The sequence below is a fragment of the Amblyomma maculatum genome, chromosome 9 (genome assembly GCF_055883805.1).
Source record: "Amblyomma maculatum isolate TAMU_Amacu chromosome 9, ASM5588380v1, whole genome shotgun sequence".
Taxonomy (NCBI): domain Eukaryota; kingdom Metazoa; phylum Arthropoda; class Arachnida; order Ixodida; family Ixodidae; genus Amblyomma; species Amblyomma maculatum.
Window position 1 is genome coordinate 94,176,730 of NC_139352.1, and position 17,094 is coordinate 94,193,823.

The window sequence follows — 17,094 nt, forward strand, 5'->3', positions numbered from 1 at the left end:
GAGGCGGCTCACGCGCAAGCCCGAGGTTTCGTCGACCGGGCAGTGAGCGCGCCCTCCGACCCGAATTTCACGAGGGACGGGTTAATTTCTTTTCATGACATTACCCATCACTTCAGGCTGGAAAAGCGCACATATCCGCCCCCCCCCCCCCACCCCCACAAATGTTTAACAAAGGCGCAGGAAGTTACCTGGCGCCGACTACAAACACGCTCTCTCCTAAATCCGACTCCCGCTAGGGGGCCAAGAAGAGCGGACGCACCTAGCACGGCTCCGCAAAGCCTTGCCTGCTACGTAATTGAAAGACCAAGTACGCACCTGAATCGGCACCACTGCGAGCAGAAGGTGAGTGGGTTACCCGCACCAATTTTGGTTCTCCTAGCTGCAGTCAGAATACTGAGGATCGCCCGAAAACGACTCAAGAGGCACTGCCGCCGCGCTAAGCCAAGCGCTCGGCATAGCAACCGTATCGCCGTGCACAATGCAGGTGCAAGTTGAGGGTCAGACCCTTAAAGAGACAGACTTCAATCCTTGAGAATGGACTAATGTGCTCGATACCTACCGGAAAAAGGAAACATCAGGAAGCCAAGCATACAACGCAGTACCCGCGTTGCAGTCGGCGTCCGCGTGGAGACCGACGTACAAGCCTAACGGAACGCAGCTGCGCGCCACAAGAAATGTTGAACGCCGCAACGGACAAACAGCACCACTTCCTCATGAAGTATATCAGGTGATGTTTCGCCCACAAGGAGGTTTGTATCTCCCGCAAGTGCAGCCACATCAACTGATCCGAAGCATTTGCGCAGCAGCCAAACCACTGGGAGATCACGTCCAGCTACGCATCCATCCAAGCAATAACACCTGCACGATGGCAACAACAAGCAAAGAGACGGCACTTCAACCGGCCCAGGTGAAGAGCATCACACTCGCTTGCAAGAAATACGCAGTCACTGCATACATAGCGCCAGCATCGGACGCTGTTCGAGGCATCATTACGAACACCTTTTGGAATGAAACAAACCAAGAAATTGTTCAGGACCTTCAAAGACGGAATTCAGACGCGGACATTGTGGCTGCTCGCCGTATGGGACGCACTAAATCTATCCTAGTGACTTTCGCACAAGGCCCAGTTCCCCGCAAACTAATTTACTTCGGAGGTGTACACCTGTGTACAGCATACCGTTCAAGATCTGAGGGCTGCACCAACTGCCGCCAACCGGGTCATCGTTACGATGTTTGCCCGCATCCGAAACAATCGAAATGCCCAAGGTGTGGCGTCGACCATGGAGCGGGCCACGAGGGGATGTGTATATGTATACTGTGCGGCGGTGAACACTTAACTGGAACAGGATGGTGCAAGGCGAAACAACGAGTGACACGACCCCAGCACAGAGATTCCGGTGGACAGCCTCGTCGCAGCGGAAGCACCTCGATAGAACCCTCTTCACGACAGACGCGTAAAGACAAATGATTGACGACAAGCGCACGGGACTCACGTGGGCAGAGAGGGCTGCCCGCACTCCAGACCGTCAGGCGGAGGAGATGGCCCGGCTCAGGGAAAAGGTAAGACGCCTACAGCAACACCTCTCCCAATCATCCTCCACCTTATCTCCATCATTTCAACCAGATACCAACTCAAATGTTCCTCCTCCCAACATCCCTCCAACCACCCAAATTCCATCCTCTCCTCCTACCCCGCCGACAAAAAAGAAACGCATAGAGTCAAACAGCAACACCGACCCGCTAGCTGAATTGGAAGCCCGAATAGAGGCGAAATTGCAGGCAAAATTTAAACTCTTCCAGCAAAGAATGGAAGAACGATTCCAAACCCGAACGGCCCAGCTAGAGGCGCGGCTAAGCACATTCTGTGACCATCTAACTAATAAAGTAGAAACGATGGTAAAGGCGGCAATTACTCGTATAATGCACGTGGTTGACGCCAAATTGGCTACACTCCCCCCAACCATCCCCCACTTCTCTCTTCCCAAGCCATCCCCCTATCCAACCACCAATACTCCCCTCCGTAGCACCACAATTTCAGCATGATAGCAGCTCATCCTCCTATTCATAACGGCAATAACCCACCAATAATCTGGCACTGGAACTGTCGGAGCATTAAGCGAAAGCGGGATCCTCTGGTACAACTCATAACTAGCAATTCGTCACCCCCAGACCTTATACTACTACAAGAAACTCGTACAGCCCTCAACATACCAGGATGTACAGCATACTATGCACCGAGCGTGGAGAAGCCCGTGGTTACAACCTACATCAGGCGCACACTCCGACACACAATACACGACTACACATACGATGTAGCACACGTTACCGTAGAAATCATACCGAATGATGTTACTAAAGAGTCAATAATAGTCTCTAATATATACAACCCCCTAGTAGTCCCGCATCCCGTTGCGCGAATCTAATTAGGACAATAGCACAGGAGGCCAAGAAAACACCTTTAATAATAGCGGGGGATTGGTGATACAGCCGTACAAACAGCAGAGGAGAGGTTTTGTCCAATCAGATACAGCAATCCCAGCTATCCGTATATAATGATTTCGACATGCCCACCAGACAGGGCATGGTTGGAATGATGGATACTAGCTCAGATCTCACGCTCGGCAGAAACATGCCGCACATGAGGATGGGAACGAACCGGACACACAGGCAGCGATCATTATATCATCGCCGTAACCTTTGAGGGACCACACTGCACGCCAAAGTCATATAAGCATCGTTTGGTCAACTGGGAAAAATTCCGACAACGTCAAAACACCCCTGCTGAAGACCACATAGAATTAGGGCTATGGGTGAAAAAAACTCGTTTAGGACTAGGAGAATAATACGCGTATCTTTCATACAAACGAAAAGATACCAATGTTAGATGCCAGAATGGCCCATTTACTTGAAGCCCTATGCCACACAGAAACAGAACCGCAAGCTTAAGCAGAAGATTAGTGATCTGGTCACCCAAATTGAAGACCATGGAGCGCAACTGTTCCAGCAGAATTGGACACAAGTATGTGAGGGGCTAAAAGGAAATCTTACCACAAAGCGTGCATGGCACACTTCGGCACCTTCTGGACCAAACCCAGAGCAAGACATACACACGAAACATAATAGCAAGGCTAACCCTTCAACACAAACATGACACAGATGCCCTTCTAGCTACTCTAAAGTACATGCACACCACTCCGGGAAAACCTCAATCACTTCCCCCCTATGCAGGAGGGCCAAATAATGTATTAGATGCTGCAATAACGACATCAGAAATACGGGCAGCACTTCACAAGCTCAAGAATACAACGCCAGGCGAAGACCAGGTTTTAAATGCGGCGCAAAGAAATCTAGATGATAAATCATTGGAACAACTAACGAACCTCTATAACAAACACTGGGAAGAAGGGACACTCCCAGTAGAATGGACACACGGGAAAGTAACTCTAACACCCAAAACCCAACAAGCCAATTTCTCCGGCGAATATGCGCCCAATATCGCTCACCTCCAATTTAGGAAAACTCTTTGAACAGGTTATACTAGCTCGGCTAACTGCATACATGGATGACACAGACCAATACCCGCACTCCATGGTCGGTTTCAGGCCCCGTTAATCTACGCAGGACGCTATGCTGCAGCTAACAACAGCGGTGCTTAACCTACATATACCAACGCATACTAAGGCGATCCTAGCTATAGATCTCAAAAAGGCTTTTGATAATGTACAACACACAGCAATCCTACAGGCACTCACAAACACTCAAAGCGGTCCTAGGGTCTACAATTACATAAGAGCCTTTCTCCAGCACAGAGCAGCTACGCTTCACATCGACAATCTCCACACCTCACCGTACACACTTGCCAACATGGGCACTCCGCAAGGCTCCGTTCTTTCCCTCTTTCTGTTCAACATCACCCTTATCCCTTTAACCACAGAACTACAAAAATCCCTCACCTCGGTCACACACTATACGCCGATGACATCACACTCTGGGCAACATACGGATCAGACGGTCAAATCGAAGACACGTACGTTACAAACGGCAGCAAATACGATAATTAAGCTCATTGCAACAACCGGATTAGAGTGCTCGCCAGAAAAATCGGAATTACTAGTTATACCCCCTAAAGGACGGACCTACCAAAGCGCCATAGAAATCCGAATTCAGGGAAGACAAGTACCACAGGTTCATACCATCCGCATTCTGGGACTATACCTGCAACAGGATGGAAAGAACGTCGACACAATTAAGCGGCTCAAAAAGGCCGTTGCAAACACGACACAAATCATAAAAAGCGTGACAGGACGCGCACATGGGCTTCGAGAGGCGGACACACTTCGAGTAGCGCACGCCTATACCCTCAGCAGAATTCTTTATGCTACACCATACCTCAAACTATCATGCAGTGAGGTCCATCAAATAGACTCATTAATTCGGCAAGCAACAAAGGCAGCACTTAAATTACCGAAAAGCACTAGCAACGAGAGACTACTCGAACTCGGAGTCAATAACATAATACATGAGTTTCGAGAGGCCCACTTACAAGCACAATACCTCAGATTGGCCTCTACAACTATCGGACGACACATACTCAGTAAGCTAGGCATCACTATTCCCGCAAACAATGCATCCCTAAGAACACTTCCTATCCACATTTACACCTCAATTTATTCCAAGTCATTACCACGGGACATGCACCCCCACCATGACGAAGGTCGCAGGAAGGCGCGCGCGGCAGCGCTCCACAAAAGGTACAGCAATGAGCCCGATGCGGTTTGGGTGGATGCCGCCTGCGATGAGAACGGAGCCACTGCAGTTGTACATAACCCCCACATTTCCCCCCTAACTTTCGAGCTTCCCCTGAGGAAGCCGAGGAGACCGCTATAGCTATTGCTCTGGCATACACAGATGCCAGTTATGTACTTAGTGATTCAAAAACTGCCATTCTAAATTATGCCAGGGGCCGGGTTCCTCCTCCGGCGCACCGCCTGCTGCACATGAACACCCCTCACCTCTCCCGACGTGTTGAGCTCATCCGGGTGCCTGCGCACTCGGGAAATCCCGGCAACGAGGCCGCCGACTCCTTAGCCCGAGGGTCTAGAAACCGGGCACAGGCGGACCTCGTGGGGGGTTTCTCGAAGAAGCGTATGCACTCGTTTGCTGAGTTCACTGGAAACTCTCGCGCTGAGCGCCTCATCTATCCATTACCCCCTCCCACCCCCCCCATCCCTAAATACCAGAGAACAGTCAATCTGGCGTCGCCTGCAGACACGAACACTGCCGACACCAGCTCTACTTTCCAAATTTAAACTGGTATCCCCCATATGCAATTTGTGTTCCCACCCCGAGGCCAACCTTACTTACATTATTTTATCCTGCCCGGCGTCTCCTCCCCCCGCCGGACCGGTGCCTGTCCGAAACCTGGGAGGACTGGAAGACCTGACTTCGGTCAGCGAACCCGGTTAGGCAGAAGATCGTCGTCAGCCGGGCCGCATACGTCATGGATCAACATCACATGAACGTTTAGGTCGGGAGTGGGGTCGTGCGGAGACCCAGGAGGCCTGCGTGCCTCGAATGGTTCGCAGAATAAAGGTTTTCCTCCTCCTCTTCTCCTAAATCCGGCGGTGCTTGCCCTGATGTACCCAGGCCAGAACAACCCAAACTGCAGTAAATGCGGCGAAAAAGCGACATACGATCACATTCTCTCGAACTGCGCAAATGATCCACCTGCGGTGGAATTAATACAGCTCCCTTCTCCCGAGCGGTGGGAAGCCGTGCTGTTAGCTCGGAGCCGAAGATTCAACTGCGGGCCATCGAGCGGGCTAATAAGGTCGCCGCCAGCCATGGACTTGCGGCCTCTAGTACGTCTCTCCTTAGACCTGCTTGAGCGACGAAATAAATGTTTTGAAATCCAATCCAATCTTCTATACTTTCTTCTTCTGCCCGGACGAGACAGCGGAGGTGGCTCAGGTATAGAGTCAGTAGCAGGCCCGTGCATTTTCTGTTCCTTCTTCCTACAGCCACAACAACTGCGGGCTCAAATGATTACCGGAGGAGCTGGGGTGGCTGCTCCCGGCCCTATGGGACTGGAGCTGGTAGGTCACATCCGCTTGCGGCGGAGGCTAGTCTACCACCATATTTTTATCTAGCTGTTGTAGGCCGTCATTGCACCCGCTACCGTTTCGGTGGTGGGCGACGGCTGTTGTTGACCAAGTAGCATATGGCACATACCCACAGAGGGGCATCGACCAAGAATCGGGTAGCAAAGAAAATTTTTGAAGTATACTTACATGTAAAATAAAAAAAGAACTGATTTGAGGGGCAGAGGAAAGGAAACAAAAAGGGAAATAAGTGAAATATAAAATGAAAAGTGGTAACACACATGGGAGATTCACACTGTAATTGTAGAACAAGTTATGTTTAAATATTTAGCAAGGCAAACGATTTGACTCCAGTAAAAAAAGTTGCATGGCGGTAAAAACAGACCTGTGACTGTGACCAAGGATGGTGGCGCCTCACGGTAACAATATCGGGCTGCTTAAACTGAGGCCAAGTTGTTGCAATGGCCTTTTCATCAACTGTCTTCTCAACGTAGGGAAGCGGCGGCAAAACAATAAGAAGTGATCTAATGATTCCTGTTCACCGCAAAATGGGCAGACTGGAGAAAGAGCCAAACCAGACCTGTAAAGATAGAAATTTAAAGGTGGGATACGGCATCGCAGCCTTCTTAGAGAAATCTCAAGTTACCGTGAATGGCACAATTTCTTATTCCAAGAATAATTTAGATGCAGGTAGTCATCACATCTTAAAAGATGTCTATTTTTCATATTTAATAGAACGTTTCTCCGAAACCCTACTGCGGTGATGTATGCTGTCCCGGAAGGATATATAATACAGGGTCATTGAGGGACTCTTTTGCCAAACTATCAGCATATTCATTTAAAGTCACATTGCTGTGGCCTGGTACCCATACCCCATGTACAAGTTTTAAATGTCGAGAGATCAGGGAGAGAAAGGTTTTTACTATTGCAGAATCCACTGACGAAGAGTGGGGGAGAAACACAAGGATAGAGGGTCGGAAATTACTGCCACTTTAGAAAAAGAGGAGTCTAATTTCCGTAAAGCGAGTACCACCGCCAGAAACTCTGCTTCAAAAAGTGGGTGAAGTCCGGAAGCCGGACAGAAAAAGACCAGTCTAAATGCGGACAATATATACCTACACCCACCTTTTCATTACATTAAGATGCGTCAGTAGCTATTACCAAACTAGCAAAAAGGATTCTTAAATGATCTAATAATCCGTTTAGAATAACGGATGAAAAGTCTTTAGCATTATTCAGGAATATGTCCTCAAATACAATTTCAACAGATGACTCGCTGATTTGTATGGGTAGAATACTAGGAAGGGAAACATTTAAAGGGTCTAGCAAAATTTTGACCATAACTACCTGCGGGATGTGAAAGTTAGGCCAATGGACACCGAAAAAAGAGGTTGGTTGACAGCAAAAAATAGACATAGATTGCTCCAAGAGAACAAACGGCCGAATTTTATAAGCTGCTGAACCAGAAAACAAGACTGAACCGAACTCTAAAACTGAACGTGCGTACATAACATAAACCATTAAGAACACATCTCTCCGCATTCCAGACCGGGGACGACTAATTCGGCGCAACATGCCCACGGCCCGAGCCCCTTTCGTAGCAATATGGTTAATGTGGGGCTACCATAAAAGATTATCATTATAAGTGACCCCTAAATACTTTAATGATTGAACCTGAGGTATTTGTCGCCGATACATTACAGGCAGACTTACAGGATTTTTTATATTGAATACAAGGACCGCGCTTTTGTTCACATTTCATGTGAGACGCAAGTCATACAACCAATTCTCAATAGAGTTTAGGTACGTTTGCAAGCGGTGATAAAGAGATTGAATATCCGATGCAGTTGCAAAAAACGCAATATTATCTGCATATACGTCAGTGCGAACGTCATGATTAACTGGAATTGAGCTGAGTAGTATGTTAAAAACCACAGGTGAGAGGAATGCTCCTTGCGGCACTCCCCTGGCTTGCTTATATCTGCCAGAATGAATGCCATTTAATGCACAGTAAAACTCTCGGTTTTGAGGAATGCAGATGTCCAGGCTACTAAATAGCGTGGAAACTGAAGAGCCTTCATTTTTGCAATAGAATGCTATATTCAACACTATCATAGGTTTTGGCTATATCTAGCGTTATCAAGGCAGCGTGAATTATTTGGCGCCGCGCTAAAAGAAGTCGACTCTCGAGGTCAGCACGCGCATTCCAGATGAAACACTTTTGACGGACACCAATTTGGCAAGGGCTGAGGATATTTTCTTTATCCATGAAGTCCGAAATACGTATAAGTATGACTCTTTCTATTAATTTTACAATGTTTCATGTTAATGCAATTGGTCTAATATTATCTATGGAAAAGGCACCGCCTTTGTTCTTAAGTAAAGGAATTACTTTGGAAAGTTTCCATTCTGGGTGTACCCAAGCATGTTTGATAGAATATTTTACTAGCTGTAATAACGTGTCAGGTGACTCCCCAAAAAATGTTTTTACCATTTTTGAAGTTACGTTATCAGGACTGGGAGCAGCGGCTGGTAATGTCATAACTATAGGAGAAAACTCAGAAACGGAAATTTGAGGATCATAATTAATTGGATCCATTGGCATTACAGATATCGAGCATGAAGGAAGTGTAGACGAGAAAGGCTTCACCAGTCCTTTGGCAATTGTTTCAATTGTATCTATTGCTTCATGGGGAGTCAAAGTGAGAGAATGTAGATTTTGTAATTGCGGAATCTTTTTCTGTGAGCGTAAAAAACCAAAAAGAGCAGTTCGCTTGCCAGATTTAGACAGGAAATTAAAATGTCTAACATCATACTCGTCCTTCGCTTTTACAACTGTACGTGTAAAAGTAGCTGCAATGAACCTGTAATCATACCAGTTTTTCGAGCACTGGTTGTGGAGAAGCTTTTTCCATGCCGCCTTTCTACGTCTGTAATCTCGGAAACAATCAGCAATCCACCAAACAGCTGAAGTATTCCCTTCAGCTCCGTACCAAGACCTCAGACTTCTTACGGCAATCCTCAATCACCGAGCATAAGCGTTTTGATTTTGGTTCTTCATCCCTGTTAGTCACTGACTCAAGATTAGAGCGTAACGTTAATTGAAAATTATTATAGGTAATAAATGACTTCAACTGAGAAGTCGTTGGAGTTGGAGGGCAACTAACATCAAAAACAATCGGTATGTGGTCCCTAGAGGTGTCACAATCAAGTGTCGACCATTTATTAACAAAAAGGCTGGGAAAGGTGAAAGTTGAATCTAACACAGGTCGAGTGTGTTTTCTTATGAAAGTGGCCGAACCCGAATTTCTACAGGAAAAGTTATGTGTTACCCAATCGCAAAGACGCTTGCGGCAACTATCTGTCTTGTATGACATATGATGCGAAACAGAATCACCAGCCAGAACTGAGTTCCGACAATTAACTAATAGCAGATCTAGAGGTTTTGTATCTTGTACACCGCTAGGGAAATAAACATTCAGTAAGAAAAACGGACAGCGCCCTGGAATGTTAAAGTCTAGGGCCAATAACTCAGAATCTAGAGAAGATAGCTGGAAAGAAATTTTAGCCCTGTGACAGACTTTTGTAGAGACAAATGTGATTAAACCTCCTCCTTTTGATTGGCGATCTTGTCGGAATGAATGATAATTTTGTAAATTGAAATGCTTATCGGCTGTTGGTCAAGTTTCTTGCAAAATAATTATATGTTGATTATACTGAGAAGAAATGTAAACTAAATATGTTGAAGCTGTTAGAATTGAACGACAGTTCCACTGGATAACTTTTAGAACCCTTATGATTGCATCTTGCCTGCACTCACCTATGGGGCTGAAACGTGGAGGCTAACCAAGAGAGTTCTACTTAAGTTGAGGACAACCCAGAGGGCTATGGAACGAAAAATGGTAGGGGTAACATTAAGAGATAGAAAGCGTGCAGAGTGGGTCAGAGAAATAACTCAAGTTAACGACATTCTAGTGGAAATTAAGAAGAAATGGACATGGGCAGGACATGTAGTGCGAAGAGAGGATAACCGATGGTCGCTGAGGGTAACAAACTGGATACCAAAGGAAGGAAAGCGTAGCAGGGGGCGACAGAAAGTTAGGTGGGCGGATGAGATTAAGAAGTTCGCAGGGGTCAAGTGGATGCAGCTAGCACAGAACCGGGTTAAGTGGAGAGATATGGGAGAGGCCTTCGCCCTGAAGTGGGTATAATCAGGCTGATGATGATGATGATGATGATGATTGCGAAATCTGGGCCGCCGCAACTGCCTGCCCCAAAATATTCTCCTTTGGCTTGGATGCATGCTAATGTTTCTTTGGTTTTGGTTGAATGGTTGGACATGGGAGACCCCCACCGTTTTAGAATTCTTACATCTGATTCCACCATTTCTGCGTCATTAATGACTCCATCCTCATCTGGAGGAGTAGTTCTGTGAGCCGAAGCAACAGTAGTGCTTTGAAGTAGTTGAGACCTTTCCGAAGGCATGTTTGCTATGATAGGTGTTCCTGATTGCAGGGCTTGCGTCAGCTGAACTGCCAGAACGTTAGAAAAACATTTTGTGACAGTAGCAACTATTCGGTTGATCATTTTAGTCATTGAGACTTCCACTGCAGTAATTATCGAATTTGAGATTGATGCATCCAGAGGCACACCTTATCGGGCTGACACACCTGCATAACCATGCAATCGCTCTTTATTTCTGTTAATGCGTCACGGCGCGAACAGCGTTTTCTGTCCATTACTTCTAGAATTTGAAGCTCCTGTTTTCGAGAACAATCCAAGGAGTTTGAAGCATGGGCTCCATCGCAAAGGCAGCATTTGTCGCGTTGTTGTGGACATCATGATGAATGATCACCATCGCCACATTTGCAACACCACGCGGAGCACTTACAACCACGAGCACTGTGACCATATCGCCAGCTGCAGTGGCTTTTATCTCTGACGAGCATGAAGTTCCCGAAAATGTGGCAATCACTGACTCTGTTGGTTCAGTTCAGTTTAGTTCGGTTCAGTTCAGTCGTTCAGTCGTGTCCGACACTTCGTGACCCTATGGACCATATCACGCCACGCTTTCCGGTCTCTCACTATCTTCCTAACATCACATAACTTCATCTGCAGCGCCTCGAGGATGCCATCTAACCATCGCGCCTACCTCTTCTCCGGTGACCCTCAACCTTTCCCAATATCAAATCTTTCTCCAGCGACTCCTCTCTTCTCATCAGATGACCAAAGTAGCTGAGCTTTAACTTTAGAATTTGACCCTCCAATAAGCAGTCAGGGTTTATGGTCGACAATATCGACTTATTTGATCTTCTGGCCGTAAAAGGAACTCTCAAGATTCTGCGCCAGCACCACAATTTAAACGCGTCAATTCTTCGGCGGTCAGCCTTCTTCACAGTCCAACTCTCGCATCCATACATCACAACTGGAAATACCATAGCACGAGTTATACGGATCTTGGTTGGCAGACTAATGTCTCGCTCTTTACTAGGCGGTCAAGGCTAGCCATGGCTCTCTTTCCCAGAAGTAGGCGTCTCCTAATTTCATGGCTGCAGTCTCCTTCCGGGGTTATCTTGGAGCCCAAGAAGAGAAAATCTGTCACAGCTTCCACTTCTTGTCCCTTGATGCTCCAGGACTTGATGGGGCAAGACGCCATGATTTTTGTCTTTTTAATGTTCAGTTTAAGCCCAAACTTCTCACTCTCATCTTGTACGCACATCAGAAGTCTCTTGAGTTCCACTTCACTTTCTGCCATTAAAGTGGTATCATCCGCATATCTAAGGTTGTTGATACGTTTCCCAGCAATCTTCACTTCAGCTGAAGACTCGTCCAGACCGGCCTTCCTCATGATGCACTCAGCATATAGGTTAAATAGGCAGGGCGACAGTATGCAGCCTTGTCCCAATTCTTTCTCACTCGGAAACCAATCAGTAAGACCATGACTAGTTCTGACTGTGGCCTCTTGCCCTTCATACAGGTTCCTGAGGAGACAGATGAGGTGAAACGGCACTCCCATCTCTTGGAGAGCTTGCCACAATCTGCTGTGATCTACGTAGTCAAACGCTTTCGCATAATCAATAAAGCCGAAATAGATGAGTTTCTGGAACTCTTGCTTTTTCCATGATCCAGCGAAGGTTGGCAATCTGGTCTCTAGTTCCTCTGCCCTTGCGAAACCCAGCTTGCACGTCCGGAAGCTCCAGATTCACATACTGCTGCAGCCTACCTTGGAGGATTTTCAATATCACCTTGCTAGCATGCGAAATAAGCGAGATCGTGCGGTAGTTGGAACAATCTTTGGCACTACCTTTCTTTGGAATGGGGATGTAAACTGACCTCCTCCAATCCTGTGGCCGCTGCAGGGTTGTCCAATTCTTCTGCCATAATGTATACAGAGCGTTAACAGCGTCGTGATGGTTGAGGTTTTGTAGCAACTCTGATGGAATGCCATCAATTTCGCTAGCTTTGGTCTTAGTAAGGCTGGCTAAGGCCCATTCAACTTCACTTTTCAGGATGCCCGGCTCTAGATCAGTAATCACAACCGTCTTATGTTGGGTTTGCACATCCGGGTCCTTCTTGTACAGTTCTTCTGTGTATTCCTGCCACCTCTTCTTTATCTCTGAGGCTTCAGTGAGGTACCTGCCTCGTTTGTCCTTTATCACACCCAGCTTAGCACAGAAGCTTCCTTTGATATCTTTGATTGCCTTATACAGAGCTTTGTGTTCCTCAATTCGCTGTTGTCCTCAACTGTTTGGCACTGTATGTTCAGGAAGGCATTCTTATCTCTCCTTGCTATTTTATGAAAATCCGCATTGATAACCTTGTATCTTTCTCTTTCACCCATACTTTTTGCCATCCTCCTTTCCTCAGCTATTTGCAGAGCCTCTTCAGATAACCAGTTTGCTTTCTTGCATTTGTTTTGCTTTTGAACTACCTTAGTAGCAACTTCTTGTATTATATCACGAACATCAAGTCCACATCTCTTCAGGCTCTTTGTCTTCTAGATATAATTTTTGAAATCGATTCCTCACTTCCACAGCATATTCTGGTGGAATTTGATCCAGATCATACCTGAAAGGCCTTATAGTTTTCTGCGTTTTCTTCAATCGAAGCTTAAATTTGGCAACAAGAAGCTGATGATCGGTGCCACGATCGGCGTCAGGCCTTGTTTTTACTTCTTGTATAGCGCTTCTCCATCTCTGCTGGCAAAGAATATAATCAATTTGATTCCTGTACAGACCGTCCGATGAAGTCCATGTGTACAGGCGCCTCTTGTGCTGTTGAAAATGAGTATTTGCTATGGTCAGGTTGTTTTCTTGACAAAAGTCTACTAGCCTCTGCCCAGCTTCATTTGGCTCACCAAGACGAACTTGCCTGTAATTCCGGATATTTCTTCACTCCCCACGTCTGATGATGGAGTGCGGTCTAAAAGGCTTTGCATGTCAGCATAAAATCTCTCAACGCCAGCTTCTTCAGCATTAGTGGTTGGTGCATAGACTTGGATAACTGTTAGGTTGAAAGGGTGACCTTGGATCCGAAGTGAAATCATTCGGTCGTTTTTGGGGTTGTACCCTAGCACTGCTTTGCCCTTTCTTCTGTTTGCTATGAGAGCGACCCCATTCCTTCTCCTGGATTCGTGCCCACAATAAAAGACATAATGGTCGCCGGAATTAAATCCTCCAAATTCGGTCCACTTGAGCTCGCTGATACCCAAGATATCAATGTTCAATCTGTCCATTTCTCGCTTGACGACATCCAGTTTACCTTGTGTAGATCTTACATTCCATTTTGCTATGTGATATATCTCCTTGCAACATCGGACTTTCCAGTCGCTTCCCGACACATCCACAACATAGCGTCCTTTTGGCTTTAGCCCAGCCGCTTCATTCGTCCTGGAGCTACTAGGAATCGCCCTTTGTTCATCCCAGTAACACGTGGGACGCCTTCCAACCTGGGGGGGGGGGGCTCATCGTACGGCGCCATATTGCCAGGGGGCGCTCGCAGCGAAAGACGTTGAAGTGGCGCTCGGAGAAAAAGGACGAAGTGAATCGGCTCCGGACTAGAAGGACGTACCTAAAACTTGGACCTTATAATTCCACCTGCACCGGTTCTGATAGCCTAGCCCTAGTCGCCAATATCGTGACAAATCTGGTGGAGGTCAAGTCTGATGTCCCGTACCCCTCCGCTAAGCAGGAGTGCTGGTCATATATTCGAAGAAACGCCTGTTCACCGCACCAGCCGCAGGCAACGAGGCCTACCACCTGAGTTTTCCCCATCGGCTATGACTACCGGCAGCCACGACGTCGTCGCAATACCTGGAGCGGCCCCTACTTACGTGACGATTCAGAACCCCCGCGTCCCAAAGACCTTTCACGGGGACACCTACGAAGACGTCGACGACTGGTTGCAGCACTACGAAAGGGTAGCTACCTTCAACCTCTGGGATGACGCCGCCCGGCTTCGCAACGTGTACTTCAGCCTTGAAGATGGCGCTCGGACATGGTTCGAGAACCATGAAGACCAGCTGTCATCCTGGAGTGAGTTCAAGCGTCATCTTGCGGCTGCTTACGGTAGCTGAGATCGCCGCGAACGGGCCGAACGCGCTCTCCAATCTCGGGTTCAAATGCCCAAAGAGACGGTCGCGGCATATATCGAAGACATGACACGCCTCTTCAAGCGGGCAGACCCTACAATGTCCGAGGACAAAAAGCTGCGCTACCTTATGCTTGGCGTTAAAGAGCAGCTTTTTGCTGGCCTGGTGCGCAGCCCACCGAAAACTGTCGCAGAATTCCTTGCGGAAACATCCACAATAGAAAGAGTGCTTCAGCAGCGAGCTTCGGCACAGAATCGTACCGTCCACGCCACCTCCGTCTCTGCCGAGTTACCATCGCATGGCATGGACGCATCGGCGCTACGTGAGCTCGTACGTTCGATTGTGCGCGACGAACTCAGACTGCTGTATGGCGCACATCAACCAGCTTCTACCTCCATTGCGAGCGTTGTCCGCGACGAAGTGCAGCAAGCGCTCCGGCCTCCGTTTCCAAGCGGTGAACCTCACCTGCTCCTCCCCTTACGCCACCTGAGTGCCAGCGTCCCACATACGCCGAGGTGCTACAATACTCGCTACCCCAGTCGCCGACCCTAATTCCTGCTAACGTAGCTGCACCAACAACACCGGCCCCCGTGATCCAGTACGTAACGGATTCCCGACAGTCTAGACGGAAAGCAGACGAGTGGCGTACCCCCGACCGACGGCCTTTATGCTTTCACTGCGGCGAACCAGGACATGTCTATCGGCGCTGTCCCTACCGTCGACTGGGCCTCGAAGGTTTTTCCGCCGAATCTCCGCGGCCTCGCTACGGCGAACGGCCCCGAGCCGTTGAAGATTTCCTCAATGACCAGCGCCGTGGTGTTCCGTCTCGTCTGCGGCAATCTCGATCACCGTCGCCCAGGGCTCGCCCTTCGCCATCTGCTGCGAGGTCCTCATGGGCAGCGCAGGGCCGATTGCCCAGCCCCCAGCGGGAAAACTGAAACCAGCGACCTTCGGGGGTAGGCTCGCTGGACATCGCTGCGCGGGAGACCCCCATCGACGCGGACACGGAAACTCTACGAATCGACATTGGAAAAGTCCGCGGTTGCCGATTATAACGCTACCTCGACGCCACCACGACGCACCCGCAACGACGACGAATTGCCGGTGGAACCGACGACGCACCAACGCACCCGCAACAACGACGAATTGCCGGTGAAACAGACAACGCAACAATGCACCCGCAACAACGACGAATTGCCGGTGAAACAGACGATGCAACAACGCACCCGCAACAACGACGCATTGCCGGTGGAACAGATGACACGACAACGCACCCGCAACGACGAAGAATTGCCGGTGGAACGGACACCGCAACAACGCGCCTGCAACAACGACGAATTGCAGGTGAAGCATACCGCGTACACCGACGCAGAGCACTCAAACACTCAGAAGCCTGATATTCGCGAGAAGCTGTCGTTGGACATACCAGTAATATTGGATGGTCGCCATGTTCGAGCTTTGTTGGATACTGGCGCTGATTATTCTATTTTGAGCAGCCAGTTTGCCGCGATTCTCAAGAAGGTTTTGACTCCGTGGGCTGGCACACACGTTCGCACTGCGGGTGGTCATCCGGTTACTCCTCTAGGCATGTGCACGGCCAGGGTTCAAATTCAACAGTCGACATTTGTGGTAAGCTGTCTCGTTCTGAAAAGCTGCTCACGTGACCTAATTCTGGGCGTAGATTTTCTTCGTGAATATGGCGCAATTATTGACCTCCGGGATTTTAAGGTCTCGTTTTCAACTGAGAAAGCAGTGGTCCTCAGCAGTACATAGCGACCACTCAATGTGCTTCGAGTTTATGCGGACAGTGTCACGCTGCCACCCCGAACCAGCACCTTCGTTAATGTCAAATGCAATGCACTTCACGATGGTGATGCAATAGCCGAAACTAACCTCTCGTTACTGTTGACGCAGGGAGTCTGCGTGGCTCGCAGTTTGATCCATCTTAACTGTGGCCAGTCCAAGGTACTTGTTACCAATTTTTCGCACGAGTATCGACACCTTTTTCGGAATACTTCCGTAGCTTTCGCGGAACGCATATCTGAAGTCTCCGAGTGCTTGTCCACAGAAACCGTGCCACCGCCCACATCCCTCGACAACCTCGATATTAGCTCAGAGCTATGGGTGAGCCAGCGTGAAGAGCTGTTTTCATTGTTACTTGAATTCAGAGAGTGTTTTGCATCATCGTCAAAAGTGCATCAGACTCCCATTGCCAAGCACCAGATCGTGACGTTCGATGATGTCCGCCCAATTCACCACCACCCCTACCGCGTCTCTTCGACCGAGCGCGAATTTATTAAGTCACAAGTTAAACAAATGCTCGAAGATGATGTTATCCAGCCTTCAAATAGCCCATGGTCCTCCCCAGTCGTTCTAGTTAAAAAGAAAGATGGCACGTTACGT